Here is a 13,703-nt window from a genome sequence, read left to right as displayed (position 1 = left end):
ATTTTCCATTTTGCCTCAGTCCATTTTAAATGACCTTTGGCCCAGAGAAGATGGCTGAGTTTCTAGATCGTGTTGACATATGGCTTTTTCTTTGCATGATACATCTTTACTGTGAGCACAGACAATGATACAACCAACTGTGTGCACAGACAATGATTTCTGGAAGTGTTCCTGAGTCCATGAAGTGATTTCTAGTTCAGAATCATGCCTGTTTTTATTGCAGTGCCCGTACATCACAAGCATCCAATATTGACCATTGGCAGTGTCCCATGAGCACATGGATTTCTCCAGATTCTCTAAATCTTTTGGTGATATTATGTACAGTAGATGGTGGGATATTCAAAGTCTTTTCAATTTTATGTTGCGGAACATTTTTTCTGAAATGCAGTTTTTCGCAGATTGGTGAACTTCTGCCCATCTTTGTGTCACCGCCAGTTCTGTGAGAAGGTCTGGCAGACGTCTACCTCTTGCAGGATGTCCTTTGTTTTGGTTTCACTTTGTCATCTCCTTTCCTTCTCCCAGGTGTCACCTATTTAGAATAATTGTCTCCCTTTATATTCCCTCCCATACTGCCTCACTTTGCGGTTTATACTGCTTCCTAGATGAAGTGTTCACTGCTGGAGGCTGCTGCTGCCGTTTACTCAGATAAGTCTTTTCATGTATTGTGTTTCCTTGCTGGCTTGATTCTAGGTGTCCCTGACTCTGTCCGTATTTACATTTTACAGTCACAACCTTTTTGGAATTGGGTTTTTCCTTTTTTTTCATACCTGCAGAACAATCTAAAACCTAACGACTTCCTGTTAATTTCAGATTACGTAAACTTTTACTGCTTATGCAACTAAAATATCACTATTCAGTGTTTCTTAAAGTGGACCTGTCAGTATTTCTGACAAGTCTGCTATGAAATTCCTCTGCTATCCCTGCTGAAAATATATAACTGAATTGGCTACTGGGCATTACCATTCCTCTTGTCAATAAGGTTTTGTCCCAACACAGTATGTCACTGTTAAACTGTGTAGGCACACAACCCACTGTCAAGCAGAACAGTACCAACCAGTAGTCAATTTACTCCTACATTTCCAATAGGCATAAAAGATGAATGCCACAGTTATCAGAAAGGATGCTAACACATGGCTACTTCATAGGGAATACATGTTTTACTACAGCACACATCAGGAGAGCAGACAGGTCCTCATTGACTATTTTTCACTCACTAGAGTGAAATTAAAGTTTTTTTCCAAGATATTTTAACTGAGGACGGTGATGATATGGATAGGTCATCAGTATCTCAGCTTACCAAGCGGGGCGTTGTACATCGTATAGTGGCTGTGCTTGGTATCACAGCTCAGCCTCATTCATTTCAGTGGGGGTGAGCTACACCTAGGCCAAGTCAAAGTCTGGCATAGAAGACAAAGAATCAAAAAATACATTTCAGAGTGCAGGTTCCAAAATATATTGGTATCCAAAATAAATTAGGTGGCCATGTATCGGGGATATGTCTGTGGTTTTAATGACACATTTATGACTAAGTGTGAGAAGAATTTCAGCGCTTATACTTAGTTGTATGTTTGAGAGTAGATATGACTGATCTATAGTTAGCCAAAAGATGTGAAACTCTCACCATCCTCCACCCAATACTAAAGTGGCAACACCCTGATCCTGAGGTCATTTTTTTTTTTTACATACTACGAGTTTTTGTTGGTAAAGGGACTGGCGTTTATCTGTGACATGCCACCAAAAACCACACTGGAAACATCACACACGATGTATCTTACTGATTGCATGTGAAAAACAAGATGTATCTTTACATATCATATTCTCTCCTCACAAAACATATTAAAAATACATTTTCCTACACTAACTACAAATGGCAGACATTGCAGTGCCTATAGGGGTCCACACTAGGGCTGCAGTAAACGATTATTTTAGTAATCGAGTATTCTACTGATTATTTTTACGATTAATCAAGTACTCTTGTAAGAAAAATGAATTAATAGACTGTTTTACTTTATAAAAACTCTTCAGGCCCCCTGCCATCAGTCCCCAACAGGGGGCCTGAAGTTCCCCCCAGTGCCATCAGCTCCACTATCCCCCAGTGCCATCAGCTCTGTTCCCCCAGTGCCTTCAGCTCTCCCCCACCCCAGTGCCATCAGCTCTCCTCCACCCCATTGCCTTCAGCTCCACTCCCCCAGTGCCATCTGCTTTTCCACACCCCAGTGACATCAGCAATAACCCACCCTAGTCCCATCAGCTCTCCCCCACCCATCCCATCAGCTCCACTCCCCGAGTGCCTTCAGCTCTTCCCCACCCAGTGCCTTCAGCTCCACTCCCCCAGTGCCTTCAGCTCCACTCCCCCAGTGCCTTCAGCTCTCCCCCACCCAGTGCCTTCAGCTCCATTCCCCCAGTGCCTTCAGCTACACTCCCCCAGTGCCTTCAGCTCCGTTCCCCCAGTGCCTTCAGCTCCCCCCCACGCAGTGCCATCAGCTCCCCCTCTAATGCCACCAGCTCCATGTCATCAGTTGCTCCCCCTCCCACTGCCATCAGCTCCTCCCCCAATGCCATCAGTTCTCACACTCCGCCTCCTAGCCATCAGTGCCCAGCCGCAGCGCCAGTGAACTAAAATGTCCTGACGATGTGTGTACGTCAGGATCCAAAGCAGAGTTGTGCGAGCAGGCGGGTGACCACAAAGCGTAAGTAATAGCAAGCTCTTCACTCACACTCTGTGGTCACATGGCACAAACGAATCATAGATTTTATTGATTGGAGGATTTTTTTGTGTCGAGTTAATCGATTAATTCAAGTAATCTTTTCAGCCCTAGTCCACACTCAGTGTTATACAGACTCTGAAGGCTTAAAGGGGTTGTCTTACTTTAGCAAAACGCATTTATTGTGTAGAGAAAGTTAATACAAGGCACTTCCCAATGTATTGTAATTGTCCATATTGCTTCATATGTTGGCTTCATTCATTTTTCCATCACATTATACACTGCTCATTAATGGTGGTCGCGCTTGCACACTATTTGAAAAAGCACTAGCCTATGTTCGATGCTATGGTCCCGGCCACCAGAGAGGCCGACTTTTTTTCCTATAGTGTGCAAGCACGACCATCACTGAAGAATTGCAGGGTGATCGCAACCATGAAAAGAGCAGAGTATAATATGATGGAAAGATAAATCCAGCCAGCAAAGGAAGCAATATGGATAATAACAATACATTGGTAAGAGCCTTGTACTAACTTCCTCTACATAATAAATGCTATTTGCTGGAGTGCGACAACCCCTTTAACATTCTGCTAGAAAGTTAAACAAAGTTAGGCCAGTTTAACATGTCTGTAAAATGACCCAATTACTAATGTAATAACTGGACCCCTTGCAGTACTACTGAATTAGACTTAGATCACCGGCTAGTTATATAGTCATCTAAGAAAGCTTCTATAGAACCTGTGAGAGAAAGGGGGGGTTCAGGGCCTGGCAGTTGTGGTGCACATGCTAAAATGCATTTTGTATTTTTTATGGGACCCAAAAACCCACAAAATAAAAATGTGTGAATAGAAATTACAAAATTTCTATTTTACTCATAACTAACACCTGGATGTTGTGTTTTGATACAAAAAAGATGAAATACAAAATGACACTGCTTTCAATCAAAGTATATTATACAATACCAGAAAATGAAAAAACCCACCTGTAAAATGTAAAGTGATTGAACTGACATTGACAAAGTGTAAATTGCTAAAGGTGCTTGGTCAATGATCACACAACCAAGGTGGTGCACCTTTTATTTTGGGTTCAGCAGGGTATATGTTAAGGCAGGGTCAAAGTAATTCTGGGTGGCATCGCTCCTTGCCCATGGTAATGCCAGTTTATCTTGTGGGAACACCACGTCTCCTATTGAACTAAAAAAAGCAGTAGGACTCACTCCATGATGTCCTGGACTTACCAAAGGCTGGTCAATGTTCCCTCCATGAATAACAGATGGGAAGGGCCATGGTAGCTAATGGTGCCCCACATCATTACACCCGGTGATGGCCCTATGTGTGTCCGCACTATGCATGATAGCAGTAGGCACTCTCCAGTCCTCTTGCAACTCTGATGAGGCCATGAATGGAAAACGATAGTGTTCAAAGATGAAAGCAGATTCTGCCTTGATACTAATAATGGCCACATCAGGGTTTGTAGGAAGGCTGTAGAGCGCCTACTGCCATCATGCATTGTGTGGAGACACATAGGACCAACACCAGATGTCATGGTGTGCAGGGCCATCAGTCACTATGGTCGTTCCTGTTTGGCATTTGTGGAGGAAACACTAACCAGCCTTTAGTATGTGCAGTCCTACTGCCATTTTTCTGACTCGGTTAAGAGATGTGGTGTTTCAACAAGATACTACCCACACTATACTATGTGTTCCTCAGGGTATCTAGCAGCTCCCCTGGCAATTTGATCACCAGATCTCTCCCCCATCGAGAATGTCTGGGACTGGATGGGGTGACGGATCTCCCATGCACAGCAGCCAACAATGACCTTGGCTGATCTACGTGTTCAAGTTGAAAGAGCTTGGAATGACATACCACAGAAGGATGTCCAGCATCTGTAGGACGGTTACCATGCCAGAGAGGCAGCCTGTATGACAGCAAGGGGAGATTCCACCCAGTATTAATCTGACCCTGCCTCAACATATACCCTGCTGAACCCAAAATAAAGGGTGCACCACCTTGGTTGTGTGATCACTGACCAATCAGCACTAGTAGTTGACAGTCTCAGCTCAATCACATTAAAGGGAACCTGTCACCTAGAAAATGCATATTAAACCGCCAGCAGTACCTTATTGCAGCCTGTAGCATGATTATAAAGGTGTCGGTGTCTTTTCTGTGCAATGCGGCAAAGGACAAAAAAAAAGACTTTTATTCAACGGACCACGCTATGTAAACGGGGGACAGCAGCCTTCTCGCCTGAAGTCAAGCGTGCCCCGTCCCCTTTTCCTCCCCTTAGCGTTTAATTGATAGGATTTCCTTCACTACTGGACGCATGAATATAGTCTTGCGCGTACGCCGTGTCCCTGCAATACAGGCGCCTGTGCTGTGCATGTTCCACTCCGCTATGAGGTATTGTTCAAAAGCTCAATGCTCAGGCGCACGAGAGCCTGGGCATGTGCGAGACTACATTCAAGCAACCTTCAGTGAAGGAACCGGACATCCTATCAATCAAATGCTTTGGGGAGGTAAAGGGGGAGGGGCGTGTTTGACTTCAGGCGAGGAAGCCGCTGGCCTGTTGAATAAAGGTCTTTTTTCAGACTTTTGCTGCGTTGCACAGAAAAGACACAGACACCTTTGGAATCATGCTACAGGCTGCAATAAGGTACTGCTGGCGGTTTAATATGCATTTTCTAGTTGACAGGTTCCCTTTAAGTTTTCCAGGTGTTCTTTTTTCATTTCCAGTAGCATATTTCTCGATAAAAATACATTATTAACCCATTTCACACTTGCGACCGACCCAAACAAGTAAACGGAATGAAAAACGAAATCCTTCTATGTGCCTATTCAAAAGGACACTATCAAAGAATATGCTCGCATCGCTGAGGCCTCAGCCGCCACGTGTCTGCTGTTCACGTGTGCCAGTACAGGCTGAAACACTGTGTGAACCCTGTGGCTGCGTTATTCTTATTATTGAGAGCTCAGCCTGTATTATGGTGGAGTCACAGAAGATTCAGTGCTTTATGTGCAATAATCTAGTTGTCGTAGAAACAAATACTGACAGATTGGCAGATTTTCCGAAACAGCGTGGACCCAATGACATCTTAGTTCCTCCATACATGTGTTTTTCAAGTAACATCATTATTCCAAAAATATAAAGAGTGGTTAGAAGATATGTGCAGATCTTTAAAAGCCCTTATAAGTTGGTTAATTTCATAGTATATTAAAGGAGCTAGAGACTTCTGAATCGTGCTTAACTTCATACAACCATAAAGTTAAATGATGTATTTTTTATTTTACTCACTTATATAGCGCTAATATATTCTGCAGAGTTTTGCAGACATTAGCATCACTCTGTCCCCAATGGGACTCACAATCTAAATTCCCCATCCGTATGTCTTTGGAGTGTGGGAGTATATTGGAGTACCTAGAGGACACCCATGCAAACTCCAGATAAGATTTTATCACCTAGCAGCCACCACTAGGGGGAGCTTACTAAAGTCAGATTTACACAGCTCAAAGTTAGAATGGGAAGATTTTTTATTTTTTTTGCCAAATGCTACAGTTGGCAAAAAGCATAAAATACACAACAAAATTGCAGTGTATAAAGAATGCATAAGTGAGTCCCTGAGACTCAAATAAGCAATCTACAATCACTAATCATGCTACCCTGTGACTAAATGGGCTTAGGCAGCTACCTAGTTAACAGGCCCTTACCAGTGATCACTCTGGATTCCCACGATCCTATTATCACAGTTTGAGTGGAACACTATGGAACAAATGTAAGAGGAAGAAGGAACCTGCCATAGACTTGTTGGGACTGTTGCTGTTTATGTTTGTTCCAAAAACCATGCCACCATGGACAATATTATTGTGCACTCTAGGCTTTCACCTCATCACAGAACTAACTACTTGTTCTTTTTGTTTTGGGGCACAGTACTTCACCAGTGTATTCTGCTGTGCCCAACCAATATGGTGCTGGGGAAATCTGGACTCTGAACCCATTATTGCTGGGGAGATATATGGCAATTAGTCAGGAAAGGCGTGAGAATGCATGAGCACTGGCACACTGGATTCCCCATGTGGATTTTGTGTCCTTCCTCCCAAAGGGCAGTTTGGGTGTATGCTGTTAGCTGCGTAGTGTCCTGTCTCAGAAGCCAAACAATCTAGGTGCGTGCCGCAACCGCGAAGGAGAGCTGGCGTTACAGGTGTCTCAACTAGATAGCTACAGTAGGTGTTGCAGAAACTGTGGGAAAGACTACTGCAGGAGTTTTAGGGACACACTGCGGAGACGACCACTATACCCCCGTCCCCCCATACCTGGAAAGCATCTTCATATATTCAAATTCGGTACACCAAAAGGAGACACCATCATTGCAGTACCACCTTTGTAAGCAAACTACTCAAAACCAGGGCTGTGGAGTCGGAGGCAATTTTGGGTACCTGGAGTCGGAGTCGGCAAAAATGAACAGACTCCGTCTCCTACTAAACTTAAATTGGAATAAAAAAAAAAAAAAAAAAAAAAAGCAAGTTTAAATGTCCCAATTCACAAAAAGTTATAATTAATTACTTCTCTACTGTAAGAATAAAGGCCAATGCATGCAGTGCGTCACGTTACCGCAAAACGAACACGTTAAGTGACCATGAAGAAGCTTTTCATATGCTTCACTATGTGGCACACAACGCAGTTAAGGAGCGGCAATACTTATACTTTCCATTGTGTTGTGTTCCGCTGTTACAGGGAACGCAATGCCCATGGTTAACCTAGCCTCTCACTGATAACTGATTAAGTAAATGTGTTTTTTGCAGGACTAGAGACACTTGTATAAGTGAAGGGAATGGATAGTCAATAGTTCAAGACTGAAGCTGTAAACCATTTGAAAAACTGCTGTCATTCAGCTAAGGCTATAAAAACTTATAAACTCAGATTGTTAGCTTAAACTTTAAACATGACTATGGGATTCTACTAGGGAAATCATGCAGAAGATCAGCACACAAAGGAGAAGGCAGCAGCTTCTGCCCAGAGGAGTCGGGGAGTCGAAAGTACCAAAAACTGAGGAGTCGGAGACGGAGTTGGAGCATTTATCTACCAACTCCACAGCCCTGCTCAAAACATTCCAAAGCTGTGTTCACATCACATTTCTGCCCTATGTACATTTACAATTAACAGATACCATAGGGTGGCATCTGTCACCATAGAGTTGCATTGTAAAAAACAAACAAAACAAAACGCATCCATGTAACGTATGCATTTTTTTCTTTTTTTGCTGGACTCTGCAGAATGGAAAAGCAAGATAACATGATATGTTAAACATGGACAAGACAAAAATGTGATGGAATAGTCCCTTAGAACAGTACCTTTTAATAAGAAAATGGAGTAGATGTATCAAAACTGGTGTAAAGGAAAACTGGCATAGGTGCCCGTAGCAACCAATCAGATTCCACCTTTCATTTTCCAAAGGAGCTGTGAAAAATATATTTTTTTATGTGAAAAGTCAGACTTGTTCCTAACCGTCAAACTTATTTAACTGTATCCTCATTTTCCAAGATGTAAGGGAGACAAGTATGTCTGGTGTATGTATGTCTTCATATATTATATAGATGTAGGTTTATGTCATTACTAGTTTCCTACCAAGACTGTCCATCTTTTAGGTCAAGCGTATTTAAAATAGCAAATGTGAACAGCTGAAATGAGCTTAAAAGCAGCTGTATAACTGGCAGGAAAGTGGTTAATTCTCTGTTGCCATAAATCGGATGTTTTTATCCCTCTTAAATGCTGTAATTATCACCCAGCGCCGCAAACCTTCAATTTTAAGCAATTAGGGCCAACTGAGTCATATCAACGCCAGTTTATTCCTATGCGCTGAATAATTACTTGATACCTACTTAGAGGTAATAATGCTTATTCAGTGTTTACCTCCAGGGAATGTGGATTTCCCAGCGCACGTGCCAGAGGTGGAGCCCTGTATTCCTGGTGCATTATGGGGTGTTTGGTTAATTGAGTGTTTAAGTTAATATCAATGGGGAAAGCTATTTGTGGCCAGGAGCATATCACTATCATGAATGCAAAAAGATATGACACCCAGCTATTAGGTGTATCAGTGGACTGACTGTACATGTTGGAATCTTCATATTACTTATTATTAAGAACTTGATAAAAATGTATTAGGCTATAAAACATACATATATAACAACATGCTACTAAAGCTATCATATCCATAGTCATATTGTGCATCAGTAATACATAACGATAATTTAAATCATATATCAATACGGAGACATATCTTTCATCTCTATTCATAAGCATTAAAGACATTGTCCAACCCTTCCCAAGTGATGGCCAATCATCAGGATAGGTCATCCCTATCTGATCGGCAGCGGTCTGACACCCTGCACCACCACCGTTCAGCTGTTCAGCAGTAGATCCAGCACGGAAACCACATACGGTAGTTCTGTCCGTGGTGTATTGGAAGCAGCTGGTTACTGCACTGAAGTGAATGGGAGCGGCTCTGCAGTAACCATCTCAGTCCACATTGCGATGCTGGCGCAGAACAGCTGATCGCCGGGGGTGTGGGGCGTTGAATAGATTGTGATGGCCTATCCTGACTCTAGTACAATAGAACTGTTCTATGTCAATTGCTAATGTTATCTCGGCACTTGTATTTCTACACAAATAGAAGATTTCTGTTCAGTTATTCTGAGAAATTATTCTTGACATGCCCTTACACCTTCATTAGCTGTCAGCCGAAGACTCTCCCAAGTCCCTCAGAGATGTAAACCATGTATCGTGGTGGGCTCCCCAGGATACAGCGAAGTCACGAACGAGGAAATCAACCTCAACACCAGATTTTGCCAAAACAAAATTTTACTTAAATGTGGCAATAAACATAACCACAAATGCTGGGGACATACAATAAATTTACATACACCCAGCCCAAAGGCTGAGAACCTTGTGCTGCACAGCTCGGCACCCTCCGATGGATGCAGGAGGAAAGAGCACTAATTTACCTACTGGCGGGCACAACTAAACTGCCACACCTTACCTGTTATTACCCTAAAAGAACAAGAATCACTGTATGGGTGTGCGGTACGGGCTAGCCTGCGGTGCAGCACAACAGCTTACAATCTTACAGAGTTCTACAGTATTCCCCCTCCCATAACTGGTCCTGTAGCACATGCCTGAGTTTTCCTTCTGAGCAAAACGCCAGCCTAGCTTCAGTCTGTGGAAGTTTTTATCAGCTCTCCAATGTGAAATGTCACTTTAAGTTATGGAGTCCTTGCAATGAACAGTAGTAACACTTGTGGCCTGACACAAACAGAGACCCTAACTAACTAAATCGGACGCAAATGGCAATCCGGACGCAAATGGATGCATTTGTGAGATGGATGTGGGTGCGGATCAGTCTCATAAATGCATTGCGATACCGGATCCGTCTCTCTGGTGTCATCCGGAAAAATGGATCCGGTATTAATTTGTTTTGTATTTTTAATGGTCTGCGCATGCGCAGACCGGAAAGCTGGATCCGTTTTGCCGGAACAATTAATGTCGGATCCGGCACTAATACACTTCAATGTCAATTAATGCCGGATCAGGCAAGTGATGAGTATTTTTGGCCGGAGAGAAAACTGCAGCATGCTGCGGTATTTTCTCCGTCCAGAAAACATAAGAGGGACTGAACTGATGCATCCTGAACGGAATGCACCCCATTCGGAATGCATTAGGATAAAACTGATCAGTTTTTTTCAGGTATTGAGCCCCAAGGACGGAACTCAATACCGGAAGACTTTAACCCAAGTATGAAAGTACCATTAAACAAACACAATGTTCAGACAATAAGACCCCTTTCACACGGGCGAGATTTCCGCGCTGAATCCGGACCCATTCACTTCTATGGGGCTGTGCACATGAGCGGTGATTTTCACGCATCTATTTTGTGCGTTTTTCACACAACGCAGGCCCCATAGAAGTTATTGGGGCTGCGTGAAAACCATGTTCCCTTATAACATGGTTATAAGGGAAAATAATAGCATTCTTAATACAGAATGCTTAGTAAAATAGTGATGGAGGGGTTAAAAAATAAATAAAAATTAAACTAGCCATAATCCACTTGGTGATGGATCATGTGATGAACCATGTGATGAGCGCAGTGACGTCACCACAGGTCTTTTTCCTGTGCACATGTTCTGAAGTGGTCCTGTACATGTGGGGAGCAGTGGGGTTTGTGAGGGACAGGCAATGGTAGGAAGGCCTGTGCCCTGCTGTGCTTCCCAGGCTGAACTTAGGCTACTTTCACACCAGTGTTAATATTTTCTGTTATTGAAATCCGTCATAGGGTCTCAATACCGGGAAAATAACGCTTTTGTTTTGCCCCTATTCATTGTCAATGGGGACAAACATAACTTAATAGAACGGAATGCTCCAAAATGCATTCCAATCTCATACCGGAGAGCAAACCGTCATGACCCCCCAATGCAAGTCAATGGAGCCGGATCCATTTTTTCTTACACAATCTGCCACCATAGAAAACGGATCTGTCCTCCATTGACTTCCAATGAAGTTCATGACGGATCCATCTTGGCTATGTTAAGATAATACAACTGGATCCGTTCATAACGGATGCAGACGGTTGTATTATCAGTAACGGAAGCGTTTTTGCTGAACCCTGCCGGATCCATCAAAAACACTAGTGTGAAAGTAGCTTTAGGCTGGAAGTGAAAGCACAGTCTGGAGCTAGTCACTCTCCAAAGCGCTGGTTGACTCCCATGTTACAGGTTATATGTGTGTGTGACATGTCATAGGAACCACTAGTGTGGCAAGGAGCACCCAAAGATGCCTGTAGCTCCCATGTATCTCTGTGCAGCTGTATGCCACCTATAACCAGAAGGCTGTTGCAGCCTATGCATTCTGTCAGGGCAGCCTTCACTTTTATGACTGACCTGTCTGACTTGTGTCTAAAATGCCAGTGATAAAGTACATAGAAGATACACTATACTGGACTGGACTTTATCACTTCGCTATAATTGTCTGCTGTGCTATCATTGCCTGATGTTATTTAGAACTAGTAATGGTTCCCCTGCATAAATAACAACCACTTAGAGCGCATTCACACCACTGCTATTCATTTTTGCTGTTCCACTCCATTAGATGAGTAGAACAACAAAAATAACAGAAGTGCTGAATCGGGCACATAACTGACCTGAACAGACTCCATTGAGCATAATGAAGTCTGGTCAGTTTCCATTTCAGATCTTGTCTTTTTACCAGACAAAAACGTCCTGCGTGTAAGGCTTTTTTGTCTGGTCTTTTTGACAGAATCTGTGACAGAGGCTCCAAACGCAGCCTCCAACACAGATGTGAACAAGCTCTTAAAGGAAATGTGTCATCTGAAAATGAACTATTGTTTAAATCCCGTTTTTGTATTTAATATATTTTTAAAGAATTTTTGATTATTTAGTTTAATTTCCCATGTCAATATCTATAATTAACAAAAAAACACAAACTTCAGTGGTTTTCGCACCGGCCACTAAGACTAATAATAGGCGCCACTTCTTGGTCTTTACGGATCACTTTACTGCAGTTCCCTGCTTATCTATACATAGAGGTAATATTATTACAGGCAAGATTAGAATGACACATAAGACAAGATCCACCATTCCTTAACTTCGAATCTGCGAAAATGCTCGTACATGCCCTCATTATCTCCCGCCTAGACTACTGCAACATTCTCCTCTGTGGCCTTCCATCTAGCACCCTCGCACCCCTCCAATCTATCCTCAACTACGCTGCCCGACTAATCCACCTCTCACCTTATTACTCCTCTGCCTCTCCCCTCTGCCAATCCCTTCACTGGCTCCCCATTGCCCAGCAAATTCAGTTCAAAGTACTGACAAACACATACAAGGCCGTCCATAACCTGTCCCCTCCCTACATCTCTGAGCTACTTTCCCGATACATCCCCACACGCACTTTCCGATCCTCACAAGACCTCCTTCTCTTCTCTCCTCTTATCGCCTCTTCCCACAATCGACTCCAAGATTTCTCCCGTGCATCCCCCATACTCTGGAACTCGCTACCCCAACATATCAGACTCTCACCTACAGTGGAATCCTTCAAAAGAAACCTGAAAACCCACCTCTTCAGACAAGCCTACAACCAATGACCCTGCTGCCTCTATACCGCCATGACCAACTCAACCCGCACCTACTGTGTCCTTCTCCCATACCATGTAGACTGTAAGCCCTCACGGGCAGGGCCCTCTCTCCTTCTGTACCAGTTTGTAACTCATCTTGTTTATGATTAGTACAATTGTCTGTGTTATGTATGTGCACCGCTTATCATATGTACAGCGCTATGGAATGAATGGCGCTTAAATAATAAATAATAATAATAATAAATAATAATAATTCATAATAGGTGATGTCAAAGCGTATCTATTCTTTCCTTGTACAATGACCTCTGCACAGGTCACAGAGCATGCCTAGAAAACTCTACCATAGAAGTCAATGAGGTCCCCTCCTGACTATTGTGTCTATGGTGCTGCCATAAAGCAGTTTTCTTAAAGGGGTTCTGTAGCTTTTTCTTACCGATGATTAGGGATGAGCGAATCGACTTCGGATGAAACATCCGAAGTTGATTTGCATAAAACTTTGAATACTGTAACGGATCAAGTTCTCTGTACAGTATTAGAATGAATTGGCTCCTATGAGCCAAAGTTATTACTTCGCGAAGTCTCACACAAGACTTCGGGTAATAACTTAATAAATTGATTTCTACTGTAAAAAAAACATTTCTTGAACTCTGGTTTGGTTCCAAGGACCAGTTCAGTTATTAAGTCACTTTGAGGAGCTCACATAATAGAAACCACCTATAAATGAGCCAATTTTAGAAACTACACCCCTCAAAGAATTCAAAACTGGTTTTAGAAGTGTTGTTAACCCATTAAGTATTCCACGAGAATTAAAGCAAAATGGAGGTGAAATTTCAAAATTTTCCTTTTTTTTGCAGATTTTCCAT

The sequence above is a fragment of the Bufo gargarizans genome, chromosome 6 (genome assembly GCF_014858855.1).
Source record: "Bufo gargarizans isolate SCDJY-AF-19 chromosome 6, ASM1485885v1, whole genome shotgun sequence".
NCBI classification, from domain to species: domain Eukaryota; kingdom Metazoa; phylum Chordata; class Amphibia; order Anura; family Bufonidae; genus Bufo; species Bufo gargarizans.
Note: the sequence above shows the minus strand (reverse complement) of the source record.